A 15,018-nucleotide genomic window follows, 5' to 3' on the forward strand; every position below is an offset into this window, starting at 1 on the left:
CTGTGGGGCCGAGGCGCCCGCTGCTCGGTTCGATGCTCGGCGGGAGATGTTGGAGCGGCCCTTGAGGTGAGGATCGTGTCTTCCCACCTGGGAGCGCGGCTCTCGGCTTCGCCTTCCTGCGTGGAGCAGCTGCACAATGGGAGCTGTTATTCGGCAGAAGGTGGCGGGGATGGGCGAGCGATAGCGTGCGGCCGGGGCCGGAGGGAGCAGCGGGCAGCCGCTGCCCGGCTTCGTTTTCGGGAGCTGAGGGGAGGGTTAAGTACGGCTCCCGTTGGGAATGTGCTTATCTCATTTTATTCCACCGATGGAAACGAGCCGTCCTCGCCAGCGACGTGGTGCATCCCTAAGAGGAGAGCTCCTGCCTCGCAGCAGCCCTGCTCTGAAGCTCCCTCGGCCCGGTGGGTTTATGTAACCTGCTCATTAGTGCTCCGTGAAATGATTAGGGAGCTCTTGCTCTGATTCCTATTCAATGTGTGTGTTACTGCGTTACCGAGGGTCTTGTCAATGCTTCGCGATCCAGCCGTCTGGACTGGGAGATGCTTCTAACCACCACAGCGTCTGGCTGTAATGTCGGTGGAGTTGGTTTTGTGGTTTTCATTTTTGGCTTACTTGCCTCTCCAGCTGAGGTCCGGCATGGGTGGCTGAGACAGAAGGCACAGTCATTCTGTTTGGCCGGAGTACTACCCTAGCTATGGCTTGTAGGAATAGTGTAAATATTGAAATGGATTTCTGACTCATCACTTCTATTTGACTTATTGATCTATGGTTACTGCTAACACGCTCTCTACGATTATGCAGAAGTTAATAGTTACCATAGAGCAGCAGTATTGTTTTTCTGCTCATTAGTGTGTTTTCCATTTTTTCATCTCTTGGCAATTCTCTGTGGAAATGTTGCTTTTTTTTTTTTCTCCCTAGCAAAAGTCTCATGGAAGGAATACAAAAAATAACGTGATCAAAGTCCAAAAGAACAAATATGAGATATGTTCATCCTCGCCCATGATTCTTAAGTTGTTTTGATAGCCTGGGTTATGTGACGGTAAACTGTTTCATCTGTAGCTGAGTAAGGTGTTGGTTTTAAGGCTCAGTGAAAACTCTGATTTGTACAGCTCCAAACATAACACATCAAAGAACTTTTCTTTCTTTCTAAAGCCTAAAGAAGAAATGCAATTCAAATAAAACATTTAAATCCTTATTAGCTGAGAACTTTTTTTTTTAACCTGGGAATGACTTCCCTGCACTTATTACTGCTCTCAAATTTGTGGAAGATGAAGGCGCTTGTAAACTAGGCAGAGTAGATAAATTTATCTCCTTATTTTGGTGTCGCAAAGCCCTCTGGCATTGCACTAGTAGTTGACAGCATTATGCGTTCAGGAAGAAGAAAAACAAACCAACAAGCCACACTGGGCTCTCAGAACTCACAAGACCCCCAGCATTATGTTTTGTAGCATGGTTTAGCTGCTTGGCGTTGGAATGATCTTTAAGTACTTTTCTTTCTCTGGTAATGGGAGTGGTGGGTGAAGAACTTGCTGAAATAACAGTAAAAATGCATGGAAAAGTACTTACCTCCCAGTGATAGGGGCTAGAAGAAATACATGTAGCTTTAATAGTGTTCTTAACACTTGCTTCAGCACTCCACAGGGCTCTTGAATTCTGCCTGCAGTTGGTTTTATTCTGCTACTAATACTGGTGAAGCTGCATAATATAAAAACGAAAACAAACAAAACCAAGTTCTAATATTATAGAAAAATAAGTCTTCTACTTCTGGAAAAGATGTTCTGCAGAACCTTGATGGTGAGGGATTCTTGTGGCAGTCTGAGCTCCTGCAATTGTACTCATCTGACCCTCCGACCTGGTATTTTTTCTTTTTTAGAGTAGATTAGATGTTATTGTAGCAGTTTATTAAGCAAGCTTGGTTTAAGCTTATGTGAAACTAGGGCTTTAATTTTGCTTTTGAGGTTCCTTCAGCAGTGAACACATTGAAATTATAGATACTTGTTCAATCCAGGGATCTTGATTTTACTGAGTGACATCAGAGCCTGTTGCCTTTCTCTTTCTGTAGAAGACTGAGCATGAACTTGCTCATGCTAAATCTTCTAACGTGTCCTCTAGGGCATTGCCACCAGAGCAGATGTCTCTGGTGGTACTCTCAACAAAAAAAGTTACTCTTTTGTCGCTCCCTCTTTACTGATCCAGCTGAAAATGGTGGTACAGAAAAATATTTGACTTCATTTGGATCGGCTGCCTGAACAGGCTGTCTGCGTGGCTGTGTGAATGTTACTGCCTGTATGGGGGAGGAGGTTGTGACCTCTTCTCTGAAGCAACTCTCCTAGGTTTGCCTAAGCTCGTCTAGAAACTTGGCAGTTTAAACTGGGGCTGCGGTCATTCGTCCTCCTTCCTGTCCATGCATCTTTCCATGCTGGCACGGGAGTCGTTGTGTCTGGGAGTTCAAGTCCGGGAGTGAAGTCAAGTTGGTGTAATGAATTGCTTCTTGCTTTGTTAGGTTTTGGCTGGATCGTGCTTCTGACCATTGACTCGGCGAGGGTGGCAGTGGGAGGTGGGGCTGTGGATTGATTTAAATTTGCTTGAGGTTTTTTTGGCTCTGTGCTCTTCTATCAAATCACTTGGGTTAGCAAAGACCTATGGCAAGTTATTTTACGTTGGCTTGGCTGATGGAAACTCAAAGTGGAAAAAGTTTCTTCCATTTTTCCCAGTGATGCATTGGTGTGGGCGGTGGCAGCAGCAGCGAGGGGAAGGGCAGCAGCCTCAGAGTGACACAGCTGTGTCTGGGAGAGGATGTGCTCATCTCAGCTGCATCATTTTGATGTTCTTTACAGTGTGTAGTCAAGGCAGATGTTGCGTCAGGAACGAGAACTTTCCTAACAAGATCAGGAGGATTATTCTGCCATGCAGGAGGCAGCTCTCTTCCTTTTTTCATTGACTAAGACTTGTAGTGATAAACTCACGAGCATTAATAGACTGCTATCAATCTGGAAGTACAAATGGCATCACATCATGTTAACCCTGTTACGCATCCATCCAGAATCCTTTTAACTGTGTTGAAGGAGGCAGATCTGCGAGAGCTGCAGTTGCTCCACTCAGCACTTGTCTTTGCTGAGCCATTTGCACAGTTGTGATGTTTCATAGTTACAAACGTGATGTTTCTATTAGTGATTTATGCATATACGTCTTCTATTTGTGCAGTGTCGTGACTGAAAGGCTGTCAGGGCAAATGATTTGTATATGAGACGTTGGCTGACAGAGGATTGGGGGTGCCAAACTGTGAAGGTTCTCTTGAAGAAAAAGTGGAGCCACACAGCAGAATTTGAGGGTCAGGGCAAGTTCTTGGCTTCCTTGGGTGCCAAAGCTGTAGGATTCTTGGGTTATGATGTTGAAGCCAGACCCAAAATTCTTAACCTTCTAAGTAAAATACTATTTTCAAGTGTTCTAAAGTTTGGATCCTAGTGTTTGGATTCTTTTCTTGTTGCCTCTCCATCTTTAGGAAACATCCATCTGGAAATTCTTGATGAATTGGATTGTGAGAGCAGTACTCTTTAATAAAACCCCTGGGCACACACCAAGAATGAATCAGAGTGGCTTTTTGTAGGCGCTTGGTCAGTGGCTTGTGCTTCTTTGCTGCATGCAGGTCTAGGAGATACCAAGGCTCTCAGGAAGAAAAACCACACAAAACGAACTGATATACCTGGCCAGAAACACTTCTGCTGTATGCTGATTGTTCTTAGTCTGAATATGACCACTTCTATTCAGTTTATTTTTTTCCTAAGGGGGGAAAAAACACAACAAACTTGAAGGGTCTCTCTTCTACTTTTAATGTTGTTCAAGCATGATTAATTTCATCATTCCAGTCTGGGCTTTACTCTGTACAGTGAAGTGATTTTAGTATGTTAAAAAAGCTTGTCTCAGTGATACTTTGATGTTCCCAAGGCTTGCAGTTGGCTGATGGGCACTGTGTGCATAGCTGCTGAGCTCGGAGTTACTGGCTTTGCCTTGCGAGCGAGCGCTTCATGGCTCTTAAACTCCTGGGTCTCGAGTTAGCTAATAGCTCTGTTTTGGTTTTAGGTTTTGAGTGAGGGTAGTCTGCTTTCAAAGACTTCATCAAAGAATTCATCAACTGTTGAAGTGGGAATCTGGAGGGATGTGGGAGATGGTTCCTTGGTACAGAGGGATGGCACGGATAGAAGCTGGGCTGACAATTCCAGTCAGTCAGTTCTAAACTTCTAGTAACTAATGATGAAAGTGTTGGGCTCGTGCTTTGCTTTGCATGATATGAGAGGAAAGAAAGTATGTACTTTCCTTCTAATGTGCATAATGGAAATTTTCCAATCTTGTTCTTGGATGTTTTTCTCTGGAGCTCGGACAGTTTGTTTTGTAGAAACTTCACTGCTTTCTTTGCTTTTTGCTCTAATATCTGTCTCTTGCTCAAGCTGTCAACCTGAATTCTGTGGATAACAGTCATGGGGTGCTCCTGCTCATCAGACACCAGATGATGCCCACTTGATTGCTGCTGATCACTGTAACTGCTGCTGAGCCATCTCAGCAGGGAGAGAGATTAATGTGCAGCCATTTCCCCTGGTGTGGATATGTGGAGAGCTTCACTTCTATGCTTTTAAGTATCTGCTTTTTTTTTCCTGGTTATTTTGTTGTCAAAGGCTGCTTAACCTGATCTTGTGTTGGGCTGGAGGGATGGAGGGAGGGGCAGTTTGTTTGTTCCAAATGCCTTTTAACTGTCTACCTTGCATGGATTTTCCTACGTAAAGAGAGCCTGTAAAAAAGCTGCTAGGTCTGTGCAGCTGGGCAGCCCTGTGGAAAGTCAGCCTCGTGCAGGCAGGTGAAGGGTTGCAACTTAATCAGCCTCTATCTTTTTGTCCAGGTATTAATCCATATCCTTTTGTAAAGTACTTGTCGTCGTAACAGCCTTTTCATATTTGGTTACGTGTTCTACATTTAAGCTGTGTTTTGGATTTAATATATGCAGTCAGCGCATAGAAGGCAGGCTGTAAAATTCTGTGGATGCCCTTTGGATAAAGGCCTCGCGTTACTGTAAAATCTGTACTGCTTACCATTGTGTTTACATGTCTGTAATAGGGTTATGCAGGATCAATTTTCTCTTTAGGCTTTGATTTGTTTGAGTAAATTCTGCGATGGCCTGAGGGCTTCTCTACCAGTTTGGGAGGAGCGGGATTGTCCCTGCATTTGGTCATTGCTGTGCCATCCCCAGGAGCAGCGGCACGTTGAGGACTTGCAGGATTTCCCTCTGTCCTTTCCCAGCCTGAATGCTTCATGACTTTGATTTTCATAAGAAGTTCTCAAAGTCTGAGAGCCTTCTGAATAATGTGGCTCTGATGTTTCTTTTCCTCAACACTGCAATATGAAAGTCTGTGGCTGCACAAAGGCATAAAAAAAAGGCTTGTGAGATTGTTTTAGCAGAAACTTGAACTGCCAAAATAGGTATTTATTTGTTGCGCAGTGCAGTAGGACATGCCTCTTTAAATACATGTGTGCATAACATTGCCTGATGAATTTCCTCCTCCTTTCAAGTACAGAGTTTGTGCCTCAGAAATAGTAATTCTTGCTTGAACATGAGATCTCCATTAGCTTTTGGCATGTGTGTGATACGATTTCATGTCGGTTGCTTCACATTTCTGACATAACTCTTCAATTTTATTTTGGGATGAGATCAGTTTTTCTCTGTTTCATCCTTGCTTTGCTCCTCATTTGCATTGCAATGAGGTTGTTCCCAATGCGGTTTGAGCACCCAGACAGCCTGTGGGATTTTGCCCAGGCGCAAACTGGAAATATAACGACTTGCCTACACTATTTGTTGACTCTTAGCTGAGAACCCATATCCACATATCTTATAGAGTAAACATTATTTGTCATTCAAGTGAAAAACAATTTGGCTCCAGCACTGCAATTTAGCGGTTGTGAAATTGGTGTTTTAATGCTGTAGATTTACTTCTTCCCTCCTTCTGTTTGAGGCAGGCGGTGCTGAGCGTACAGACACACTGAATGCCAGGTCCTGGGAAGTGTTACTCTTGTCGCACTACTGCTAAGGATGATAAATAAGTTGATCAAAACAATGTGTTGGGTTTTTTATGAAATTCAGAGCAAAGAATCTGAGTCAGTCTTAATTTCCTTATTCCTCAATTTCCTGTCTTAATTTCCTAATAATGAACTGCAGTTCTTTGCTAGGAACCAGTGTGTTCACTTAGTAGGAAAAAGATTTTCCACAAAACAGCTTGCCTTCTCCTATTGAATGTTATGTCTGATCTGCAGGAATTTGGCTGATTGGACAGTTTATCACCTTTTCATCTCTTATGTTTCACAGAAAAACCCCAAAATTTAGCTGTAGTTAGGAAACTTAGGAATTGTGATGTATGGTGGAATTGTCCAAGATGTTGGGCTGTGGCTGATCTCTGGTCTCGCTTGCTGATGGCTAAGCTGCTTGCCCAGCTGGATTTCTACTTTGGAGCATAACTCAAACCGGTCCTGGGATCCTTTCTTGAAACAGTTCCTGTCCAGAATGTGTCTCTGTTGCTTTGGCCTGGTTTGCTTTCACATCATTTTTGTTGTTTGTTTTGGTGGTTAGTTCTCACTCTGCTTTTCAGGTAAGGTCCCCAGTGATTAGTAAGGGCCCACATTAAGGTTGTTCCTTTATGCATGCTAATTTGTAGCAACTCAGCTTAATAAAAAATGGTTTCTTTTTGTTTCTTTCCAGGTTTGTTTTCAACAGGATCAGTTCCCTGTTTCCACTTCTGCAAGCAGTAGTACTGGAGCTGTGGGTGGGGGAGATAGCCCGGGGGGGCTGTGCTGTTGCTAAAAGGAAGTGACACGGATCCGGTGCATACTGCCCATGGGGCTGTGAGCTGGCTCCTTCTGGAAGTGGTCCTGCCTGCCTCACCCTCACCAGGGTCCACCCGAGGTGAAGATTGTGCGCTCAGAAGCTCTTCCCTTGGCATTTCTTCCAAATGCATAAGTGATGCCTGCATAGGAGAGAGGCTACTGATAACTTGGTACAGGTAATGAAAGCTGTGTGCCTCTACAGTAGAAAGGAGTCTGTAGTTCTATTCTTGTGGGCAACCAACTACTGGTTGTCTTGCCGTAGGACATAGTTTTCATTGATGAGAGTGAGAACACATCTCATAAAATTGCTATAGTGTTCATGACTACACCATTATCATACCTGTTACTAGTAAATAGCAAGATGTTATCTAAACTAGCAGCGTTCTGTTCATGGCTTTACTCTCGGTTCCCACTGCAGTGTATAACAATCCATCGACTTGCACGATACCTTGTGAAGTAGGGATTTCTGCAACTAAGGGTTGCACAGCTCTCTACCCGCAGGTGAATAGTAGAATTGCATGAATGTCTCTTTTTTTTTTTTTTTAACTAGCATTAGATCACATGGGAGATGGAACCGGTTGGAGTAGACAGAATATAGGCAAATGATAAGATAATTGGTGATTGTGATGATACAGTTATACCTTGCTAATGGTAATGTTACTATAGCGGGGAAAGAAAAATCTAGTCTTGAGATCTTCCTACCTTTAGATCTCCAACAATGAATAAAAAACACATTTCTTAAAGGAGCTAGGCAATAGGGTTGTTTTTTTTGCTTCCCTCACATATACATGATTGCCTCTGGCTCCAGTTATATCTGGAAATGTACAAAAATGCTTATTCCAATCTCCTTAATGTGGCTTTTACATAAATGATTGCTTGTTACTCAGTTTACTACTTTAGTGTTTGGTTTGGGTAAATTCTACATAAGCTTCCTTTCTCCTCTCAAAGATGGTTCTTCAGCTTTCCTAATGCACATCGTTCACTGTAAGACTTATCATATGGATAAAAACTGATTACTTGCAACTGTGTGCCTTTTAGCTTTGTGAAATAACTAATGATTTGTTTACTCATCTATCTGAGAGGGCATTACATCCGGTCTAGTTCTGTGCAAAGAGATACTAGATCAATCTGCTGTGAATTGCTGTCCCAGTTTCTTCAGTGGGAAGGGACTGGCATCTGCCAGCCTTACGTCATATCACCCCCACATCCTGAGGACTGCTGTTTTGTGTTAGGTATAAAATAGCTGCTGCTGCTGTGCTTGGAAATTCTGATTGGCATTATTTCCATCTTCCAGGGCTTGTTTTCAGATACACTTGGTTACATTTTGGAATATCACAAAACTATGGGGTGTGGTTTTTTTTTTTGTTTTTTTTGTTTTTTTGCACTGGATGTTCCTTGGTTTACCATGTGGTGCAGTGTTTGGAAGGCAGTATGTCTGGCAGGACCTGCAACAATACTGTCCTAAAGCTACAGGCATAATTCTTGGGACATACTGTTTACAGAAAGTGGGGAATGGTGCCAGTATGAAGTATGCTGGGAATTGCTTCTCCAGGCAGCTGTTTTTATGGAACTGTGACTAGCTCTTCCACTCAGCACTTAATAGCTTTCTAAAGCATAAGCAAAGCAGTTTGTTGAATCCTGATCTTAGATCTCCACTCCTTACAGGCGCATCAGAATGACTGAAAGCAATTATTCATGTAGGAAGGTAGCAAGGATGGTGGTGGGTTTTTTTTGGCATGTTTGTTTTTTAACCACAGGGTAGCATGTTAGGGGTTTTCTTCCTTTGCAAACATGTAATAGTCACTATCAGGTGCTGCTAAGGAGTATTGTTCAACAGTCTAGTTGGTTGTGTATGCTTCTGTTTTTTAATTCTTTTCTTTAAGGATGTAATGTTCTCCTAGTAATTCTGGTATGGAGTGTACTGGCATTAATCTCATTCACGCTAAGGTGCTAAAGCAAACGGCCTTATTTTGTTAAATTAGGTATTTTGTTGTTCTATGGTTGAGCATCTAATTATCTGCTGCTTTAAGTTTGGAAATAGAATACAAGTGTTCCTGGATTTTTAATCCCCATTTTTTTCTTTTCCTATACAATTTGTAAATTCTTACTCCTTTCTAAAGATAGGAGCTCATATCCCGTCACAGCCCTAACGAGACCCCGTAACATTTGCAAAGGGCTTAACCAAGAGAAGTGTCACTAATGTATGTTGCTTTCTTACAGTTACTATTCTCTGATGGAGTTGGGATCATTTAAGGTCAGATACTTGGAAAATGTGTTCAGTTGCTGATGAGACTGTAACATGGTTCTTTATGCTCAGTCTTGTCCAGAGCAAAGTTAAGGAAGCTCTTCACATACATGTAAATTTTCTTATGACTCATCTTTCTTGGAACCAAAATATTATTTACTGTTTATCTGAAAGGTTATTTCCTTTTAATGTGCTTGCAATTATCCTTTATTTTGTAGTCAGTCTTTATGGCCTTTAAGCAGGTAGCAGAACTTTTCTTCAGCTGTGACTAGTAGAATATCTTGATATCTAAAATTCAAGTTAAGCAGCAGGAGAGGCAGAACAGCAACTGACTGAATAATTTCATTTGATCAGTTAAATAAATCCAGTGTGTAGCTCTGATTCAAAATTGAGTTTTTGTGAAGAGTGTTCGAGAAAAACGTGAATGTTGTGAAAAAACTTGGAGAAAATCGTTCATACTTCCAACGTTAACTGTTACGCTCCTGGCATGCCAGACTCAGAGTTGAGAGTCACGCTTTGTTTTTTTTGTTTTGATACATAATGGAAAGTTATGCGTGCAAGAATGTCCTTGAAAATCATATTTACTGCTCAGCAAATAAAATAGAGGCAATTCCCCAGACCTTACTTTCTATGGTTAAGGTGCCTTGCTAAGCTGCAAGATGCTTATAATACTCGGGATTTAGGATTGCAAACCTCATTTGAAGTTTATAACCTTTCTGTGGTTCACAGGTTGTTCTTTCTAAAATACCACTAAAGGAGGTGGCGTGGGAGCCTCTGCACAAGGCAGTAGTATGACATTCACAGGAACAGCCTAGGATGTGATAAGCTCAAAATTGAATTTCCCCAGCAAATGCAGTTGGCGAACAAAAAAAATCTTATCCTGGCAACGATGCTACTGATGATGTCCAGGGGTGGCCCTGGTTAGCTCATATTATTTGCAGCCTGTTCGTCACCACTGAAGGAGGAGATCTCTGTGCTGATGATGTGCTTCTGCAGCATCTCCGTGTTTGACTCCTTGGTAAACCATAACCATTCATTCAACCATCAGGAAACTAAACCAGGAAAAGAGCAAAATTTTTGTGATTTGCTGGTGTGGTGAGCTGAATCAAGAAGGTCACTTGCAGCTGGTGGTTATAGCTGGCTCTCATTTGTACGTAGAGTGAGCATGCTGCTGGTTTTGGGCATGGTAGGAGAGTGAGAAGGTCGTTTGTGTTCTGGGAGGGAAGTTGTGCAAAGCAGCAAACAAAGAAGGAATTGCCTGTGGAAAGTCTGTATTTCAGTTTTTCATGAGGAGGAAGTTTTATGTCATCATTTTGAGGATGTTCCTCACTGCAGAAAATAGTACAGGATTTGCTGGACTAAAGAGGTAGGAAAAGGCGAGCGTGGCCTTCGAGCTGTTTAGCAGGGCACCCTGGGGGTGGTCCTGGGGACTGCCTTGAGGCCTGGCTAGGAGCTTTTCTGAGGTCTTTTTTATGTATGGTTATAACTGTTCCTTGGCATATGGGTTTTTGGTTTTGGACGTGGTTTCCTTAGTCATAGGGATGTCAGGAGGGTGGTGGTGGGCAGCTACCAGCATTGAGGAGATTGGCCAGGTGCCACAGCTGTTCAGCTATGACTAAAGCCAGCAAGTTTGGGGCTTGCATGGAAACAAGCAGCTTACAGGACTCGTATTACACAAAACCTCTAGCAGTGGCAAACGTAGGCCTTGAGAGGAAGGAAGTTATTGCTTGCAGGTCCTTAATGTCTGTTTTCATCTCCTCTCATTGCTGCATGTCATTCCCTGTGCTTCTAAAGAGATGGAAGAGCCTTTTGTCTGTGTGCCTGGGAAACCTCATTTATTTCAGGAACTGGTTCTTAAAATGCCAAGCTTAATGAGCATTGATTTTTGAGACGTTGTAATGGAAACAAGTGCTTTATATGTATGAGTGTTTGAATTTATTTTTTTTTTTAATTTAATCAGCTCTGTTTTCAGAAAGATTGAATCAGATCTGATAGGCTTTGTATTTCTGTGCTTCAAATCCTGAGCTACTGTGCATGCAGGTGCAGCTACTTGCTTGGTAACTACGCAGTTCAATCTGTAAAATCCTGAGTTTTACTTCTTAAAGGTGGGAAACTGCTCAGGTTGCCTGTCTGTTGTATTCAAGCAACTCGGTGTTTTTTGTGCTCCTAAGGCATCAAGTCAGTACCTTTTCATGGTGAGCCCTACTTACCTTTCTGGCAAAAGGCTGTAGCAGTGCCAGGTGCTTTGCTGGGACTGGGAGTGTTGTCAGGCCTGAGTCCCCAGGGCAGCTCTGAATTCCTGACAAAATGAACTTGAACCAACCTGTGCAAGGAGACCTAAAGTACAGCTGAGCTCAATTCAGTTTAAAAATACATTGCATAGACTGGTCATTCTGAGGTAAGCACCTTTGTATTTGTGGAAGAGCTGAAGAATTTTAGTCATGAAAGCAATGTAGTATGATTATAGACTCAGAAACACTTATTTGGGAAGGAGGAAGTGTTTAATTTCAGTCTGCTCCCGCCAACTTTCTGTAATACTCCATGCTGCCAAATGCCAAGTTGAATCATTGCTTCTAAAAGTTATTTCCAAGTAAACCTGCATTGTACCTGTGACTTAGTAGAAGAAACTGAATATTAAGTGTGCTTTGACTGTTTTCCTGGTGAAGATGGCTACTGTGTTTACTCAAATGTACTTCAGGGCTTGATCCTTAACATTTGCATGGAATTTTCCTGCTGTTAGTTGGCACTCATTTATTTTATTTTTTTTAAAGAGTGGTGATTGAACATTGCTGAGTGCAAGTCTGACTTTACGAATAGGCAGCAAACAGCAGAGCTGAAAATATGTGGTTTCTCGGTTTGTTAAGCTTAATGAGGATGGCTGATGTAGAAAACTATTAATTGGATAATATACGTTTTGTTTTTATTATGAGTCTATTGTGAGTCCCAAACCTCACAGCATAACTGTTGTAGGTTCAACTTCCTTGTGTGTGCCATTAGGAGGCAACTGTAGATGCCATTACAAAGTCCATGTGCTCTTGCTATTTAAACACTGCCATTTATTCTTGCTCTGTGCTTTAAAAGCTTCTGAATTTGTTAGTACTCATAACTACTGATAGGACATTATTTGAGCTTGAGTTCCAGTAGCAATGATTCATTTTGAGAAGGGAACTTTTACTTTTCTCCCTACCTCTTTGGTCTGTTGCATGGCACCAACGGAGCAGTTGATTTGCTATGGCACAGCTGTGAATTGGCTCTTCTTTGCCTAGTGGAGTTGTCAGTTTTTCTGTATGTTAATACCATAAAGGAGATCCACTACATTGTGTTTGTTGGATAAATATGACCTTGTGCCAGAAGTAATGAGGGTTATTTTGTACAATGATGCCTTCAAAAGTGGATGTTCTGGTGTTACTACAAAAGCCCTACCTGTTTTTCTAATAGCTTATGAGTCTGTATATATCAGAGGCTGTATCAATCCCAAGCAAAGCATAGTCCCTTACCCTGTCTCCATTTTGCTAGAAACAAAGATCAAAGCTCTTTGTGAATTTGGCAAGTAGCTCTTGCATTTTTTGTGAAACTGATATATATATTTTTTAATTTTATTTTTAATGTGCCTTGATGCACTCATCTTTGCAAAATAGATTGGGCACGGGCACTGGGGCACTCCTGATAAGTGCTGGGTGAGCTGCCTTGCAGTGAGGTGTGAGACTGCTGTTCAGATAGACCTTGGGATAGCTGCAGAGAAGTCTGAGCCTGAGGAGGACAATAAATAATGGATGTCTTTGAGCGCCCGTTGATACAAAGAAGGTGTTATGGTAATGAAAGCGATTGGTAATCCAGGTTATTTGCTGTGACATCCTCCCCCCTGCAATGATTACTTGTGTAACTCCTCTAATTTTCTTAAATTGTAGTGAGAGTGAATTGCCTTCTGTGAGCTGCCTTCAGTCCAGAGAGTTTTCCAATTTGTTTAGCTCTGATAGCAGTTACTTCAGATTCTAACTTTACAGTTTGTTTTGATGCTCCCTCGCTCAGAACAAGCTGTTCGCTGGGAATGTGGACAGGTTTGTTTCAAAGTGAAGTTTCTAATTGAAATTAAAGTAGGGAAAAGACAGAGAGTCTTCAAAGTGAGAATGTATATTAGCAGAAACACTGAAGGCTTTTGGAGGACTATTTTTGATTGATTCTGAAATAGTTTGGATGAAGTCTGCCTTCTTGAAGTTGACTTTGAAAGATGTTTTTTTCTACTCGTTTCATGAAACTTGAGCATGAATAAAATTCATTTTTTCCTTGTCAAAACCAATTTTCCATTATTCTTCAAATAGGAAAGCTTAAGAGTTAGGAACTTTTGAAAAACCTGAAAGGGAAGTTCTTATCCTGGAAAGCCAGGCTTTAATACTGAGTAGATGAAACAACGTTTTGTCCTTGTTTCCTCATTGGAAAAGCTTGCTAAAAACAAATAAACTTTAAGAGAGAGCTTCTACCTGGAAATGGCTTCCTATTCTCATCCCACAGGTGCATTTGGAAGGGCCTGCTGCTGTTGTAGGTTGAGACTCAGGTGCTGGTTTCAGGGCGATTGGTAATCCAGAGGCTGTGAGTGCCTCAGATTAGATTGTGCAGGTAAACATCTTCTTGCAAAAGCATTGGAGGACTGTTGTCTCAGTGCACAGTTGCTTTATGTTGAAGTAGTTTATTTTATTAGCTCAGAAATGATGTCTGCACTGAAGAAGTATCAGCAGTAGGAGTGAAGGCATGTGTTACTTGAAACACACTGCTGTTCGGGGTATGTTTTACCTTGTGGCTCTTAGGCCTTAAGCTTACTTAAACAATGAACTTGGAGCAGGCGTATGTAAGGCAACCTTTTTCTTCCTCCCACGATCTTACTTTAAGTTTGATCTTTATTTGGGTGTTAAAAAGCACATTCTTTCTTCAAGTTGAAAGGTGTGTCTATAAGACACATCAAGGAGGAAAAGATACAAGAAATTAAGTAATTAGATGTTACAAGTAGGCAGTGAGGACTATCTGTTTAAATAGAAATAACTTGCATAGCCTATGTGGTGGGTTTTTTGTTTTTTGTGGATGCTGGAGTCATAAGGTCTACCTTGATGCTTTTGAAGTTAGTTCCGGATACAGAAGCAAGGGAAGGATCTCACAGTTAGGGTAAGTCACAAGTCTGTAACTTCATTCTGCATTTAGTTCTGTCACACTGACTGAAGCTTCTTAGACTTGAAAACTTAGCAGCATTCACAGTTAATCTAACAATTAGAAGTAGTTTTAAAACACATATACTTTAACACCCAGAAATCTCCTGTCACTGCAGCTTTGCTGAGAGTGAAGATGAATCAGACAGTGCGATTGTTGGATGCTGGGAGAGCTGGTTAATAACAATGACTGAAAATGGGTAGTGCTTTTCAACTCACAGAACTTAAATTGTGAAGCCTTGTCTGTAGCAACGCTTCCTCCAAAGGCAGTTTCCGTGCAGTTGCTAGGAGAACCTCGGGTCAGCTGGTAGTGGCAGGGATGGAAAATTGGCCATTTCCAGTTTCTCTCCTGAGCCTCAGCTCTTCTGGGACTGTGGCAGCATTAACCACAAGTGCCAATCTAAAACACTTAAAAGGTATGTGGTGATTATTTTTCAATTCTGACTGAGAGAATGAATGCAAGCTGGTCCTCTCAAGAGAATGTATTTATTGGCAGCCTTGAGAGCTAGCCTACTAGTAAATGACATCAAGAGCTTTCAGGAAAAGGGCTTTCTTTATTCTTTTTTTGAGTAAGATGATTTTAGAGATCAGAATTTGTCTTACTAGTACTAACAAACAAACATGAAGTCTTTTTCTCTAAGTGTGCTTTGTAGTCAGCATCTCTATTATTCCTTGTATGGCTTTTAGTGACAAAACAGAACTTGAAATAAAACTACT

The 15,018-nt window shown here is 41.8% G+C and overlaps 1 protein-coding gene across 3 annotated transcripts in view; it reads left to right on the plus strand.

The window, feature by feature from the left end:
- The first annotated feature begins 51 nt into the window (after nucleotides 1-51).
- Nucleotides 52-15,018, plus strand: part of NUMB (NUMB endocytic adaptor protein) — a 91,042-nt gene continuing 76,075 nt past the window's right edge. Inside the window, exons 1-2 of one of the 3 annotated variants that reach the window (XM_010711469.3) lie at nucleotides 52-66; nucleotides 6,737-7,037. The gene's annotated coding sequence lies outside the window, so the exon portion shown is untranslated. Of the gene's footprint in view, nucleotides 67-6,736; nucleotides 7,038-14,202; nucleotides 14,261-15,018 lie in introns of those variants that run through there. The other 2 variants (XM_019615595.1, XM_010711470.3) reach the window with 2 other exon arrangements.

The sequence above is a fragment of the Meleagris gallopavo genome, chromosome 5 (genome assembly GCF_000146605.3).
Source record: "Meleagris gallopavo isolate NT-WF06-2002-E0010 breed Aviagen turkey brand Nicholas breeding stock chromosome 5, Turkey_5.1, whole genome shotgun sequence".
NCBI lineage: Eukaryota > Metazoa > Chordata > Aves > Galliformes > Phasianidae > Meleagris > Meleagris gallopavo.